This window comes from Cavia porcellus, unplaced genomic scaffold, assembly GCF_034190915.1.
Source record: "Cavia porcellus strain 051 isolate PalLab524CR breed Dunkin Hartley unplaced genomic scaffold, mCavPor4.1 scaffold_20, whole genome shotgun sequence".
In the NCBI taxonomy this organism is placed as follows: Eukaryota; Metazoa; Chordata; class Mammalia; order Rodentia; family Caviidae; genus Cavia; species Cavia porcellus.
In genome coordinates this window covers 17292591-17310266 of record NW_026947503.1, presented here as the reverse complement: position 1 = coordinate 17310266, position 17676 = coordinate 17292591, and positions in this window count along the sequence as shown.

Sequence of the window (17676 nt, the reverse complement as noted above, 5' to 3'; positions counted from 1 at the left end):
TTTCTGTGTAGTGTATATCTGTCCTAACTCTGCCTACTAAAAAGACCAGGAAACAGTGACATACCTAATATCTATAAATTCCCTAAAAAAGTTATTGGTTTCTAATTTTGGAAGATTACTATAGATAAGTCTAGAATATTTTATTGCACCAAAGAATTTCAGAGTCAAAGAACTGACACATACACAAAACTTCAAAGACCATTTTGAAAAATCCTAGAAAGATCCTGAAAACTCACAAATAAAGCAAATAGGAGTAATTTGATCTTATTTATGTATTGCATCTTAGGATGTGTGCTCTATTTCAGCAAAAAGCTTTCGTTGAAAAAGTCCTACTTAGTTTTTCACGAAAATGCCATCTACTAGAGCATTAATACAAAAATGGATTTAAGCAGTGATCAACGAAGTAAAGAAGCCAGTGGGAATTTTTACAATTCATAAAGCAAACTGACAATTCCCAAACTAACTGATTAACCTTAGCAGAAAACAGTCAGACACTGTGTACTTCTGAATCACATCAGATGTGATTCAGTAAGAAGTAGACATCACCATTCACAGAATTCTCCCTCCAAAACAAACAAGATAACTTGAAATCCATCACAGCAATGCCATCAGCAAACTTTAGAAAGTGAAAAGCTATGGGCAAGAAACATTCCATTTCCTTCAACAAACAAATGTTATGGAAAGGAAGCCGGTGGGGGGTAACAAAAATCGTAGGTGGATAACTTCCCAGGCACACCAATAAAAACATTTTGATTCAACCTAACAAACTGTAAGAAAATAAAACCAAAATCAAACAAAACAATGAGTCAGTTGGGGGAATTGTGACCTTTGAATATTTCATAATAAGAAATCATTACTAATATTTTATGTTATAAAGGCAATGTGAATGTTTTAAAAGCTTTGTACTTTGTAGATATATGATGAAGCATTTATGAAATAAAACAAGGATATAATTTTGCTTCAAAATAATCTGGGATTGAGCAGTTTTTTTGAAAGGGCAGTTTTTGCTGTTTACTGATTATTGTTGAAACTTGATGTTTTGTGGGAGTTTCTTAAATATTTCCTCTATTTGTAAAACATTTAACATTTTCTGTAACAAAAAAGAACCTTAGGTAGGAGGAATAGCTTATTGGTCACACGTGTAGCTTAAAAATAAATTTTACCAACACCACCGATAATCTCATGACATGCAGAGGAGTTCAGTGGAAGAACAAGGTTTTGTCTAGGGATGGTTGTATCTTCTAGATTCCTATTTTCATCCGTCTTTGTCTCATTTTGCTGACTGATGATGTTTCTTTGTTGCTCCGCCCTTTCAGAGGAGGATTAGTCCTCAGTTCCCAGACTTTCTAAGCAAGCTTGTGGAAGCTGCTCTGAATCCTCTCCTCTCACAGAACTCACAACTCTTCACCCTGTATGCTGCGGCCCCTCCAGTCTCCTCAAGGAGATGGAGGTGCTGGTTTGTCTGATCTATATCTGCTTCCTATAGATTTCTTTTACTTTATTATCAGCTAGGTAATTGAGAGATTGTTATATTTCACTCAACATGCTTCATTATACGATAGTACGTAAGACTGCAGATTATCTCATGCAAAATATTTCCAGAGACAAAACATACTTTCATTTTTCATGGAGCTTCTTGATTAATATTTGGAAACATTAGTTTGCATAAAATTGTGGATTAATATGCCCTTGTTCCTCATTTGCTGTAAGGTAAAAATATTAAAATTTTAGCTTAGCTTTCAAATTTTACTTTATTATAATTCCCATATGTTTGTATGATTTTAATTTCGATGTATTTTTATATTAGCCATTTTTTTCTGTTTCTTGTAAAATCTATTTCTTTGTTTAGCTCACTCATCCGAGACATTTATCCCTTTGTGTCTATGTGACTCAGCTTTACTGATTTGAAAATACTCCACCTCTTCTCCAAAACACTTGAAATTTCTCAGACAACAAGAATTTCTTTGTCTTGAAAGCTTCTCTCTCTTAGCAACTCATCTCATTCTTTTCTTTCATCTGCAGTATGATAAATTTTATATTTCTTATTGACTAGATTTCTTATTGCTAGGGCATTTCATTATTCATCCTTGTGTTCTCTAAATTACAGAATACAGTGATTTTCACATAGCAGAGCTTAGTAATAATTTTGAAGATAAAATAAATATGCTACAAAAACCACAAAAGATATGTCTGTTACTTTAATAGCTATATTTTGGAAAAGTAAAAGGACCTTTGCACACTGAGATCACATAACATAAATGAAATTTTAGAAAAACCCAATCAATATGACTTTATTGTTTGCTTCAGGAAACTTATGGCTGTAAAATAACAAATATCTTCCACTTTTGCCTCAGGAAATTCCTATAGATCAATTTATTAGAAAGTTAAATAAATACCTCACTTATCAAACAGTTGATTTATCGATGTTGCTTCCCTGGTCTATGTTCACTGGTTTTAAGTGCTCTGTTACAAATTTTGCCAGTTTCCACGCAGGTTCCTACTTTGGAAGATCTGCTTTAAAATAGCCTGAGTCCAGGTCTCAAAGCACAGAGTGTATTTCATTATATTTTCTTGATTCTGAGAAATTCCTAAGACACTTGTAAACCAAAGCTGCTTTTCCTCATCCCTCAGTCACAGTTTCCTAGTGATATCTGGGGAGCTTAACACGCTCTGTAAATGTTTCAGACAACTAACCTTGTGCATTACTGTAAAACCAAATAACAGTATGTACTAAGTTTCTTACAATCCTGGATAATATCTTTCATAAATTGGCATTTAGACGCTTATCTCAGTGCTTGGAGAATAGTGAATACATTTTTTATTGAAAGTCTATGTCCAGTTTTATACTGTCTTACAGAAGACTGCTGTGTGCAGAGGAACCATTTCCCATAACATTCAGCAGTTTTGCTCTAATGAATAACACTGATTTGTTCCTTTGTAATCTCTATATTACAGACTATAGTAAAAGTTATTTTATTTATTAGAAAACTATTAATTCAATGATGTTTTTATAGTTCACAGAGTCACTACTGAGTTACAATTTTCACTTTATCAACTTCAAGACTACTCACATTGGAAATATGACTGAAGGCAACCAGATTTTAAGCTACTTTGTGAAATATAGAACAATGATCATCATGATGAAATTAAGAAAGAAACAAAGCAAGGAGCTGATTTCTGTTAGTCTGTGACTTAATACTCCAAAATGAACTATCCAAGTGTTATTTAACTTGCCAAACACTGTGCAAATGTAGTTTTAGACTAGAGCCTACTGCCTGACACTTAAAGAATATAACAATGTAGGAATATAGCAGTGTTTATTGAGTGAATAATGTTTTAGTTCACAATTAGAGGGCTTTCTGAATAATTTAACATCACTTTGTGCTTTCAATGTAGTAAAATTGTTATTACCAATTCTTTCCTGTAGACTAGGTGTCAATAAAAGATAAGAAGAATGAAGGAAGCCAGGGTGAAAGCCTTGTAATACCATTTCTGGAGCTAAAGGGTAAAATAGTAAAGCAGACAGGGGAGAAATGAGTATTAGAGCTCCCAAAATGCCTGCACATTCCAGTGTATGTGAAGGGGGACCCCGTGTCAAGCAGTGGGTAATATCATTGAAGTCAATTCTTTTTTCTTTTCCATTTAAAATGTGAGTGAGTGCTTCTCTTGTGAACTCAAAGAATGAGCTTATCAGTGTCCCCAAGAATGGGGTCAATGGGAGATGTTCAGTGTTCTAGGGTAACAGGAGGACAGAAATTGTGTGTCTCTGGAGTTTGCAGAACCTTTAGTGGCTGGCATTCTGTGGACGGCCCTTCTGAAAGAGGCATTGCAAACTACCAGAGTCACCCCATGAAGATTCTAATAAAGGTTGCAAAGCCACACACAGTTATTCCAGACAGGCAACAACAGCGCTAGCTGGGAAAGAAATAAATATCCATAAGGGAAAGGCCAGTCACCTAAATTCCTACTGAAGGGCCAGGTGAGTGAGCCCTGGATTCTTCCTGGGCTGGCTAGTCCAGGACTATTGATGGGAACCAACTCTTAGCTCAGATTGTCACTGTGGCTTCAGACATTTCCAGGCTGTCAGCCCCACCTGTCCACGGGCGTGTCCCAGCCAGGGCCCTAGTGTGTCGGTAGGGATGTTCTCAGAAGGAAAGTGCAGCTGGAATAGGGAAATCAGAGAAGAAAGAAGAGGAAAGATTATATATATATACACACAGAGACACACAAGACAGATAACTCTACTACTAATTTCTTTTAATTAACAAAAAAAAAATGGTTTGTGCTTTCACTCTTCTATTGTTTGATCCTTATTTATGCTTATAGCTTGTAATCTGAGCAACTACTTTGAACATAACAATATGCAATATATTAACCATTGTTAAATTATTCTTTTATTTTGAAAATCTATATGATTGTTTTTATTCTTTTTCATTTTAAAATGAAAAAGAAAAGTATCTGGTTTTCTTATTGCTGCCTTCAAGAACAAAAAGAGAAAAATGGAAAATTATGTTTATGTTAAGGTTTGCTTATTCAAATAGATCATTTTTCTGAATACTTCTCATTGTTAAGATCTTAAATAACAAGGTAACTACAGATGAAATCTTACTCGTGTGTGGAAGTGTGGTGACAGGCATAGGCTCATGACATGTTCTTGAATCCTTGGGACACTTATAGTATGCAGTTCCTTGAAAAGAACAAGAATGTCAGTGCCTTGGTACTTGTAGGCCAAGATAATGATAATTAACACTTGCAGCACTGACCATGTGCTGGATACATTTCTTTCATAATTCCTTCAATCCCGTGTGGGAAAGAAAGGGTTACCACTATATCCATTTGATAAGAAAAGAAACTGAGACCCAGAGAATTGATATCTTGGCCAGCACCATGTAGCTTGTCAGGGACAAAACTGAACTCTGGATTTGAGATCTGAACTCATACCCATGACCACGCTGCTGGTTTAGTGGCCTTAAAGGCTTTGGGCTCAGGACCGCAATTTGCCTGTCCTGATCTGCATTCTGGCTTTTTACTCTCCACCTTTCATGAGTACTTGGAACTCAAAAGGTGCTGATGCTGGCCCTCTGTGAATGCACAGACTTTTTTTATTCTTAAGTGAACTCTAATTACTGGTTGCCTCTGTTGATGGTTGATAGTGTCCTAGACTAAAAGGAAGATCCATGAAGGCAGCTTTTTGCTCTCAGCTCTGTTCTTCCAGTACCTAGTGGTAAGTTTAGAATTGTGTAAGCTATTGGCAAATATTTGTTGAGGGAGAGAAGGAAGGAAGGAAGGAAGGAAGGAAGGAAGGAAGGAAGGAAGGAAGAAAGGAAGGAAGGAAGGAAGGAAGGAAGAAAGGAAGGAAGGAAGGAAAGAAGGAAGGAAGGAAGGAAGGAAGGAAGGGAGGGAGGGAGGGAAAAAGGAGGGAGGGAGGAATACATCTTATCTGATTGTTTAATTTCCCCAGTGAACAGTTTTCTATTCTGAATGTCTGGAGAGGAGGCTACTTTTGAGGCTTCACTTTAAACTGACTCATTTGAAGTTTGCTATTGAGAGGGAGCCTCAGTTCTGAAGATTTCAAGCTCATTTTCAGCAGAAAGGATACAAAGAGGAGAGCATGAGGACAAAAAGCCTCGCTCTGTGTGTGACTGACATCTCCTGCTAAAAATGCTAATAAGCCCGCGGAGAAGCTGGAGTCCACCACACAGTTCCAGAACTGCTTTGAAAAGGAGTGGACTGACCCTTGTAAATGAGTTTAACTTGGTTTTTCACACGGATAGAAACTGTCAGTTTTCTGTCATCTACACTGCCCTGGGTAGCTCTTCATGTACTGTGTGTTGGGCAACACAGCTTATGTCACTGCTTTCATACAACCTCAAGAAAACCTTTTCCTTTCTTGGAAACACTCTTCTGTGATGTAAACCAAACCCAGCTCCTCTTTTGACACTTACCTTCAGATATTGCCAAGGTCCTTGTCTTCTTCCTCCTTAAGTGTCTTTGATTTTTTTGAGAACTAGAAGGGCTGAGTCTGTTTCCATTTGTATTAACTGTTGTGCAGAGCTTAACTCAGCTCTGTTCTTAGGCTGGATTACCTGGATGGGGAGGAAAGTGACATCGACACTCGCAGTCCTGGGGAGCCGTGTGTGAACCTCTCAATGAGATGAAGGCGAGGCGTCTGCTGAAGTAGGTTCCCCTGAAGGGCTGACGTGGAGTCAAGCGTCTTTGCACCTTTAGCTGTTCCTCTGCACCTTCCTCTGCTCTTCCAGCCTAGTCTGGGGCTGGGATGCTGGCAGCTTTCTCTCTCCTGGGCTCAGACCTGGCCTACAGAAGGTGCCAGAAGTTCTGGAATCATGGGCCTCTAGTCCATGCAATCAAAGGGCAAAACTCATGGCTTTTCTTCTGTCCAGCTCTCAGTACCGGGCAAATGTGTAATTGGTGGTTATAGTGGACACTGGGACTTTCACAAAGAGCAAAGCCTTATTCCTTCATTGCCTCTTTCTCTGTCCCAATCTTATCCTTAAATTTATACTAACACAGAGGCCCTCTACTGATCACATTCAACAAGCCTCATGTGTAAAGAGAACATACAATTTTGAACAAGAAAAGAAGAGATACTTTCAAGCACAAGTATTCCTTGGATCTCTGAATGCCAAAATCTTCAGATGGCTTCAAGTGTCATTCTTCAGCTTTAGATACAGCTTCATTGATGCTTTTGAACATTCTGGTAAGTACTGACAGTTTATCTTTGAATGGATGACAGTGTTATAGTTTTATTCAGTTGGGAGGAAATATGAGTCATTTTACACCAGCTTTAGATAAAGAGATGAATACTCCTGGCAAACAGTGATGGTGACACGCACACTAGAGTGATGACTGCATCCTCTGTGAAGTAAAGTGTAGACCATACCATATTCCTGGAAAGACTCCTGCATGAAGGTACAGAGGCAATTACACAATGCAGGTATTGTCTTCTTTAAACACAGAGGAAAATGAACAAAGGCATCACTGCTTAGTAGAGTTGTAGGGAAAAGAAGAGAAGTCCAAATCCATGTGCTGCCCTCAGTCATTTCAGAACTTCTTTCTGACCTGCAGCAAAGATTGGGGACACGGGTGAGTTACAATTCTCAAACCAACTTGTGTGGTTGCCCTCATCCCATTCACCAGTCAATCAGGCTCCTCAAAGGCTGTCCTTTCTCTCTCTCTGGTTGGCTGGCCTGGTTGGCAGAGTTGCCTCCTGTTTTTTCACTGGTGAAGGTGCAACACTTAAACCTCTTAAATGTACTGCTGTTATTTTATTATAGTTACTGTTTGACATTGACAATGACATTCCAGATAATATTGGTAAATGATACTTACCACTTGTTGCTAATGTTAACAGATTCTGTTTGTGTACACATTTTGTATAGTATAAATGGAGAATAAATATAATAACAGATTATGTATGCATAGTAGAATATGCAATAAATTGTGTGTGTTGAATTATGTTGAGTATGAGAATTTTTAGTATCCCTGGAGATTAATCTCAACATTGTTCTTTAATTTTTTCCCTACCTTTTTCATGTAGTCTAAGAATTTCTGAATTCAAAGGAATTCAATCTTTATCCTATGCATGTGAAATTTTTATTTTTCATTTTTAAATTCTAAATATTTTTGAAATTAGAAATGCTTAGCTATAGTTTTGTTTTTCCCATCCCCCAACCAGATTGGTTTTTGCCATATTGAAAGATACCAAGTCTTTATTAGGAATTTCTGTTCCTTTTGGTCATTCTTAGCTTTTTGTGACAACATAACCATTTTTACAGCAACTTATAATGAAGCTACAAAGTAAGGGTTATACTTCAGGTGGAGAATAAGCAACAACAGTGATGAACTCTGAATAAATAAAAAGAATGTCATTTATATGCAAATCTCCTTAAAGGTGACAAAGGAGAGTGGAGAGACACTGGGCAGAAAGGAATGAACTAGACTTGAAAAGATTTTTTTCCTCCTGAGACTGCAATCAGCCTTGTATTCTAGCTGCCAGTTGATTTGGTCAGTTCATTTTCATTAATTGATTGATTGATTCATTTATTCATTCTTTAGTTTCAAGGACTGGATTTGCAGCTGTTAAGAAGCCCCAAGTGCTGTGTCAGTATCCTGTTTATGTGCTCTTTGGGGAGGGAGAGAGAAAGGACCTGCTATTGAATGTTCTTCCTTTTAATCTTCAAAATTTCTAAACTTCATCTTGAATGGGAGGACAGAACATTAGTGAGCACTTGGGTCTCTGTTTCAATTTCAGATCAAATGGGCCCATGACAAAACCAGAGATTAAGAGAAAAACAACAGTGCTTGACAAGTTTCTAGGCATATTAGAAGGAAAACGGGTAAGGACAATGCCATTGTGATTCTCTAATCATGTTTCAGACAATTCAAGGTTTTTTTCTTTTTTAACATGCAAAACCAATTTATAATATTTATTTACAGATTTCCCTGAGTGCAGAACTCAACAGTTATTTTTCAAGTTTTATAGAATAATAAAATAAAAATGGAACATGCAAACAAATTAACCTATAAATTTTGTCAAAGAAAAATTGTAATGGACAGAATTAAGCCACCAACAAAGACTGACTTCAAGGTTACAGCAGTTTGGAAGAAACTAAAGTGAATCCCATTCAAAGCAAAGGACAGAAAGATTTAAGAGCTGGGGTGAATTGAGAGAAACTACTGGAGGACCCTGGGGTGCTGGTTGACCCCAGTGAGTAAGCCCTTTGATTGCTACTTGGCTCTTACTGGTGGTTTATATCCCATCTTCCAACAGATCAGGAAGAAAAGCTGTGCCCTGTAAAGACTGCATTTCAGAGGGCTAGCTCCAGGACCTTGATCAAGACAATGCCACATGTTTTTTAAAAGTGGCAAGAGGTTTGGAAAATATTAAATCTGAATTTTAGTGGACCCAGAGATAATTTTAATTTTAAATTTTCTCACATAAATTTTCTATGAAAAGGAACAATAAGGCCTAAACTTAAGAAGGGCTGATCTAAAATTCCAGCAACACTGAACGTCAGACAGTGATTGCTGATGACTGGTGCTGGAGCGGTTTAGACCCCTTATGGAGACATCGAGTGAGAGCCCGGAAGTTCTGTGCACAACCATACCTAGCTGTAAACTTTCTTTTCTGAAAAGTTTTCCTTCCTACAAAAAGTTTGGAGACTACAAATGAGGTACAATGACTGATTTTGAAGGTAAGTAAAGTAAAGCAAAGTAAAGCTGGGAGGGGATAAGGTGAACACTACACTGAACATTACCTGAGCCCTGAGATCCTGCAAAATTGTGAAGGTTATGAAACCTCACTTTCTTTGGGCTCAGAAACCCACTAAATGCAAGAAATGTATCTTTCTCATATGAGATGGATGAGTCTCACGGATGGCCCCTCTATTGGTTTAGATCTAGAAGGTCCCCCAAAAGCCTCAAGTGTTCAGAGGTGGGCTCTTTAAAAGGTGATTAGGTCATGTGCTGCTATACTCACCATTAGATTAATCCACCAAAGTGGTCAGAGTTAAAAATGTTATTAGGGAGAGGGGTCTGATCAGAAGAGGCAGGTCACATGGAGGGGGCTTGGGGAAGACATGCAGGGCATGTCTGCTTCCCTGGCTCCTCTCTCCTCCTCCTGTTTCCTGTATATCATGACATGCACTGCTCTGCTCTGCCCAACCCTTCCAGCACGCTCTTCCTACCTTAGAAGCAGCCCACTATAACTTCTCAAACTGAGCCAAATTAAACCATAGAGGTCAGGTATTATGTGCCAGGGAGCAAAAACTGAATAAACCACCTTGTGTTTACCTGTGACAAAGCCAGACACGATCCATCCAACTGCTGTCTTTGCCTAGTACATGATTAGCTGAACTAATTTGTTCTTGAGATGAACTGGAACATAATGCTCCCTAATCAAATTCTTTTTCTCATGGGTACCTGAATTTCACCTACCCTGAGGATGAAAGAGCATAAATAATCTCTCCTAAAGGGATGGTTTTAGGAATAAAATGACTATAGGGTGGAACGTTCTCCAGTTTAACATCAGTTCATTCCATCTTTCAATCTCCTTTATTCTACTGTCCCACACTTGTACTATTTAGCCTTACTATTTTTCTTTATAGAAGTCTTTTTCTGTCTAATCTTTTGAGACATTTGTAGATCTCATTGGAATAGTTTCCATCTTCTTGTTACAAAAATCTCTTCTCCTTTGCAGTAGTTTTGTATATAGAATAAAATCTGTCCTTTGCCAAATTCAGGTTTGCTCCGATAGTAGTAATGTATAAATTCAAATAGATTTTTTAATAGATTTGAATTAAGGGCCTGAAGTTTGGTTCAGTGTTTTTCTTTACATGAGTTCATGAGTTTCTTTACATAGGTGGTATAAAGAAATAATCACACTTGACAAAGAGGTGAAAGCCAGGCACCCTAACTCTTAACCCTAACCCCTCACCGAGAGGTTGGCACATGGCTTTCCAATGGCGTGAATGTTGATGCTTCCCTGGCTCCTCTCTCCTCCTTCTGTTTCCTGTATATCACGACATGCACAGCTCTCCCCATCCAGGTAACTCACTCTAAGAACAGATCTCAGAGTTAAGAGTATCATAGTTTGAGTTCTCTCTGAGAAAAAGACTGTGTAAGTCATTTATTTGGGGAGTGGCCCAGAGGAGGTCAAGAAAAGCACTGGGGAGAAGGCTTGGGAGGGAGGAGAAAGAAGTTGCAGCAGATGTACCAGGGAGCAGGTCACCACAGGGGAAACCAGAGGTCAGTACACCTGCAGATTTCTGGGAAACAGTGTCGGAAGCTGCAGGAGAAAAGTCTACAGAGGTTTCATTAAGAACCCACTCATGTGTTTTCTTAATTCCATTTTTAAGTTTTTTGCTGCTAATATATAGAAATACAACTAATTTTTGTTGTGTCAATCTTATGCCCTCATACAGAATAATTCATTTATTAGCCTTAAGATTTTTGTACATCCCTTGGAATTATAAGCACAAGATTACTTATGTCAACTACAAGTCAAGGTGATTTTAATTATTGTTTTACATCTAAATACTTGTTTCTCATTTTTCTTCTTTAATCACCCTGGTAAGGACTTCCAGCCCAATCTTAAAGAGCAATAATAGAGAAAGACATCTTCCAGATCTTAAGGAAAAAACATTCAGTCTCCCAACTTTAGATATTATGTTATCTGCAGTGTAACCTTTTATGTGGATGCTTTTTATTAGTTTAAGAAAGTCTCCTTACCTCTTTTTTGTTTTGTTTTAAATTGTGGAAAGGGGATATATTTTTATGAAGTATTTTATATATTATTGAAACTTTGTGGTTTTTGTCTTTTATTCTTTTAATGTGTGATATTATATTGAGTAACTTTCATATGCTGAGGAAAGTTTTCATTCCTTAGAGCTCATTTTTATAATCCTTCCAATATGTTGCTACATTTTTATTAGTAGCATTTCCTTGAAGCATTTTGGATTTATCATCTAAGAGACATTGGTATTTTGTATTCTTTTCTTGATGTCTTTGGTTTAGGTGACAGAGCAATACTAACTTCAGAGAGACAAAATTATGTAATTTTTTGTCTAAATGTTTGACAGAGTTTATGAGTGAAGCCATCTGCACCTATAGTTTTCGCTGTGAGTTTTTGGTTAGAAATCATCATTTTATTACAAATACTTCAGGTTGTCTATTTCTTGATAAGTAAGTTTTGGCAATTTTTATCTAAAAAATTTCTTCTTTCCCACAGATTAAGTTGTTGACATACAATCATTCAGAATATTTTCGTTAATCCTTTTAAAACTTTCTCTAATACTAACCGCGCTACTCCACTGGAATACACCAACACGTGCTGCTGGCAGCCTGGGTTAGGCACTGCCCCCTTCTTATTAGCTTGTTAAGCATTTGCCAGTGTTTTTAACATCAGAAAGCAGGGAGAACATGTTCAAATGGCAAAGGGAACAGGGGAGCAGGCAGGAGAGGGACAGAAAAGGAACAGGGCTTAAAAAGCAGAATGAGAAAAAATGAAAATAAAGTTTTATAAGTGGTGAGGGGAAGAAGGATTGAAGCGAAGGGAGGGAAATGGGAAAAGAAGGACTAAGATGTGTTATGTCCGGGCACAAATTCCCCATGAGGAATGCAACCATTATCGTATGGAAGCCTGTACTGATCAAATCTTTTTTTTTTTAATCTATCAATTCAGTTGATCCTTTTGAAAGACTCAGTTTTTGTTTCCTAAATTTGTTTCTGTTACTTGTTTTAAAATCTTCTACTATATTTATTTCCATTCTCATCTTTATTACCAAATTCCTCCCAGTTTCCTTGTGTTTAGTTTTCTTTTTCTGATTTTTTAAGGTAGAGCGTTAGACTATCGACTTGAAATGTTTTTAATTTTTGTCCCTTATAGACATAAATTTTCCTTTAAAGCATGGCTTTTGATGCACGATCTAAATTTTGTTTTGCTGTTTGTGTTTTCATCATGTCAAAGTATTTCATCACACACATACAGAAATTAACACATTTCTAAATAACTAATTACGAATAGATGAAAGGACACTGCAGGACCCTGTACTATAACTTCACACCAACTCCAACTCTATTACCAAACTGAGTAGTACAGCACCTCCACTGCTATTTTCTACCTTTAAGATCTAAGAGAAACTATTTGAATTTTCTGAGCCTAATCTTCCCCATTTGTTACAGGAAAAACCCTCCTTGTATTTTAGATTTCTTTTGTAGAGATTACATGGTACAAAACACTCAAAGCCTTTGACACATGGTAGGTGGTAAATACATATTGTTTCTTCCTTTAGATAATTCGTTAGTCAGTGGGCAGAGATGCATTTTAATAATATTTTAGAGTGTTTTCACATTTCTTTTTCTTTTCATTTTTCTCCTTGCTTTTTTGTTTGTTTGTTTTAATACTTTCTTTTCAATATGTTTATCAGTGATGCAGCCTGGTCATGCAATTTAATGTTGGGGAAAATCTGGAATTTTAAATGAACTATAGATAGAGATTTTCTTGAGAGCTACTACATCAGGGAGGGCTGGCTGTCTCCTGGCAGGCAGTGCTTGAAGCACCCTAGCATGTGATGGGTCTTATAACAGGGCTATGAGGTACAGGGAGAAAGATATTGACCATAAGAGCTCCTTCTACTGGGTCATTTATGATGGGACTGCTGGTTGTTCATAACTGACTTAGAGCAGAGAACATCACTCAGCTATCCCATCAGCAATACATGACATCTGATATATACAATTTAAAGTGAGTGAGCTTTAATGGGGCTCACGGTTTCAAAATACTGAGTATATGTTTGCTAACTTCCAAAGAAGAAACATCGTGGCAGAAGGACGTGGCAAAGCAAAGCTGCTTAGTTCATTCTGCTGGAAGCAGATAAAACAGGGCCAGGAAAGAGAGGGCAGAGGATTAGATGCAACACTTAATGCCATGCCTCTGACATCTACCCCATGTACCTAGATGCAGATTTACTAGTCTTCTAGGTGTGTCTTAATCCGATAAAATTTATGTATCAGGATTAAGGGTAACAGCATTTTTCTAAAGAAAGCTACTTTTCCAGAATCCACTAAAGGAAAGTCTTGAAAATACATAAAAAGGAAAGCCACACAGGCCACTTCTGTGATGGACCCTAAACCAGTATCTGTATCTCCTTTCTTTTGCTTCAGGCTGGATCCAGGGTGCTATGGATAAAGTCCTGACCCTGGTCTTCAAGGAGAACAGAAGAATAAGACGAAGAATTTGTGAGTCTTCTATAAGGGAAAACAAAAACACAAGATTACAAATGCTGAGTTTTGTAAAAGGAAAACAATTATTGTGGCTAGCTTAGTGGTAGAGTACTCACATGTGCAAGGCACTGAGTTCCATCCTCAACATCAATAACAAAATGAAACAAGAACAAAAATGAGTACACAAACATCATTAAAACACACGATCAGCATTTATATTACACATTGACTTGTTTGAAATATTCTTAGAGTATATATATACACTCTTATAGGAGTCTATGACTAGCATTTTATGTAAAAATGTACTTCAACTGATAAAGTATTACTATACATATACAGCACAATGTGATACTTTGATATATGTGTAAATTGCAGAATCACTATAAGATAAGAAAGAAGAAAAAATATGTAGAAAGGAGACAAGAAAACTCAATGTCATGTTTTCTTTTTTACCTTAGAACTCTGGGACAGATCCTTGCTCAGCTCTACACTTAGGCATTCTAATCACTCAGGAAATCTTTGTTACAAGGTTTATTAACCATAGATTGACCCCTTCTATCTTACGCCCTTTCAAGACTGAGGACAGATACCAAGACAAAAGCTAAGTTATTTTCAGGGGATCTCAATTGCAAGTTTTCACAATGACCAGTTAGAGATTCCCTAGAATGAAGCAGGAAATTCAATCCTACAGTTATCTTGGTTTCTGGAATAAACAGAGCTTTGCAGATCACCTCATGAAGACATCACCTCTCCTCAAGCAATTTCCTGATGACAGGAACTGGCACTAAGCTCTTCACACACAAGGACAATCATAGGAATCAAATTGCTCCTAAAGCTGTTAAGGATTCCACCAGGGCTATGAAAAGCTGAACTGAAGAAATGGTCAGCTGAACCTTGGCCCACCTCGGGGAATCCTTAAAGGCTGGCTTTTAAGGATTTTGTGAGTGGATCAGTCCGAACTGCTGTATAAGAGTAAGACCTCTCTAGCTACTTTAGCTGGGATATTTCCTATTCTCCCTTACTAACTGTATAACTCCGCCCACAAAGTCTGGTGTCCTCTACTTGTGCACCCTGAAATTGTTTTTCTGTAATGAGTCAGTTAACTTGCTACTTACTTTCTTGGGGTAGCAAACTGACATACACCTGTCTTTTCGAGGGGATCTTCTTGGACTCCATCGACTGATGATTATACCAAGGTATCTAATATATCCAATAACTCATATTTGTCATTTCCATTGTAAGAAGAATATTTAAAACCTACCGTTTAAAAACACATTACTACTAACTGTGGTCCCCATGCCATGTGATAGATCTCAAAAACATATTATTTGTGTCTAACTGAAGCTCTGTACCCATTTGTTAGTGTCTCTTTATTCACTGCCTCTCCCTCTTCAACCCTCCCAGTCTCTGATAAACCATCATGACGCTTTTATAAGTTAAAAGACTTTTTGGATTCAATAAACAGACATTCCTCGTTTAAAGACTAATATAAGTTCCTGCCACTAACCTACTAAAATATTATTCACCAAGTGAGAAATTGTACTGTATATAGTATGTACATTGTAATATCAAGAACCAAAAAATAGTCAAAAGAAACTCCCAACTGATAATTTATTTTAATTTGCATAACTCTTACAAGTAGTACTATAATGTGTAAAAGAACAATAGAACTGTACAGTATAATCAGTGAAAATTATAGCACTAAATTACAGAAGAAGTGACTATAAAGCCTCATTGTTGCTTGTGTTCCTGCATCTTAAATCTGAATGCAGGCCTTAAATCCCAACACTGTTCCTTGGTGGTAAGTCTGAATGGTCCTTAAACAGGTAGGTCTTTAAAGGAGGAAAATCCGTGTAAGTGAGATTATGTGGTACTTGTCTTTCTGTGCCAAGCCTAAGTCTTAACAATCAGTTTAGCCCACTACCTACAGCTAAAGGCTTTTCTATCCACTTAACAACTCCCAGTAGGGGGTATTCTTCACTTTCACCAGTCAGGAAGAATGTAAGGAGAAAAGTGGCAAATACAGACCAATAATTTTATTCTAATCATTTTCCCATCTCTGTCCACTTCTCTTTTAAAAAGCATATAGCAAAAACAGTGAAGAAGAACCAAGAAAATAGGACAGAAGGTACATTTGTTGACAGTCCCAGCAGTGACAGTTATCCCAAGAGTAAAAGAAAAAATACATAAATAAGAGTTGAGCCTCAAACTAGATTTCATATTCAAAATAAATAAAGAGTTCTTGAAATCATTTTAAAAGCATTATATAAAAATTTATAAAAGATGTGGTAAGGATATTCAGGAAACACAAATCAGTTAATAATAAAGATGCCAGGCATTATTACAATTATGGAGCTAACAATTACAAATGCATCATTACCAGACCATAACCATAAAACTGAGATAAAAGAGGGAAAAATCTGACAATCACAAGTGTAGTTGAGAAAAAATAAATCAGTAAATTCTGGGGGCAAAAGAGATTTACATGACACTTTATAGAATTTTCTAGCTCCTGGTGGCTATAGTTTTCATAATTTATGGTAACAGTTAGTTTCTCTTCTCATAATATTATCCTGAGACATTCTCTTTAGCACACATGGGAACATGCTAAAAAATGTTCACTGAACCTTTATTCGTATAACATAAATCCGAAGTTACTAAAATACCCAGCAACTAAATTTGTGTATTCATACCACACAGCATTTAAATACCAGAGAGATTTAAAATGAGCTTTGTGGATAAATTTAAAAAGTACTGACGCTGAGCAACTTGAGTTGCAAAAGAATACATATGGAATAATATAATTCATGTAGCATTTAAAACCATGAAGAAAAATTATGCTCATTTATATTTATATACACACAAAACGTGGAAGTTAAAAATACTCCCCGAATTCAGGAACCAGATCATCCTTAGAAGGGTAAAGAGAGGGAGATATAAGAGCACGCGGTGATCTTCATCTGTATCTGACACACATTAAAAAAGAAAGAAAACATGAGAGAAATGTTAACTTAAAATAGCTGAATTTTGAGTACTTATGTGCTTGGGTTTTTTGTTGTTGTTGTTGTTGTTGTTGTTTGTTTGTTTGTTTGTTTCCTATATGCTTCAAGTGTTTCAAATGGAAAGAAAAATTAGATAAAAAAATACATTCATTTTAATTTATTTGGTACCCTGCACTATTGTGAAAGCCTTCCAGAGACTCCTGAATGCTAAATTTATGCAAAGTTTGGTTTAATGAACTTCAACTCTGGGTGGGAACTTTCCATGATTAGGGAGTACAGTCACATACCTGTCTGTTTTTGAAACACCTTATTGTTTTTGGATAAAACAGAACAGATTATTTTTTTGATCCTACAAATATTTCTGGCCCCTGAGAACAGCTAACTCAATTGAAAACAAAACTCCCATAGGATTTTGACTGGATCCAAGGGAGCAGAGGGGTCAGAGGTCACACTGATAAATCTAATAATGAAATCAGTCAAAGGTTTGTCAGTCTGAGTTGACTGCCAGAACATTTTGTCTTAAGAATAGGTAAGAAAATATTATTTGTAGGAAATATAACATTACTCACAAAAAATATCTCTTTCTGTCAGAAGCATGTTCATTAATGGATTAACAAGAAATTTGCTTGGAAAATTTCTTGGCAATAAAAATTAAATTAGAATATTTTCAGAGAGGTAAATGACAGCATTTTTATCTTTGAAAGAGAGACAGAGACTTTTATGAGAAAAATAAGCCATTTGTTCACCGTACTTATTTTCATTCTAATAAATATTGAATTATCTAACTAAATTTCAGTGAAAATAACATAAATCCAAATCTAACATTGTCATTTAAATCAATTTGAGGTAAATATCTGCTTGGACAGCTGGTACAAAACAGAATAAATATTTATTTCAAAATGTCACGAACACATTGGTTTTATTCAGTTAG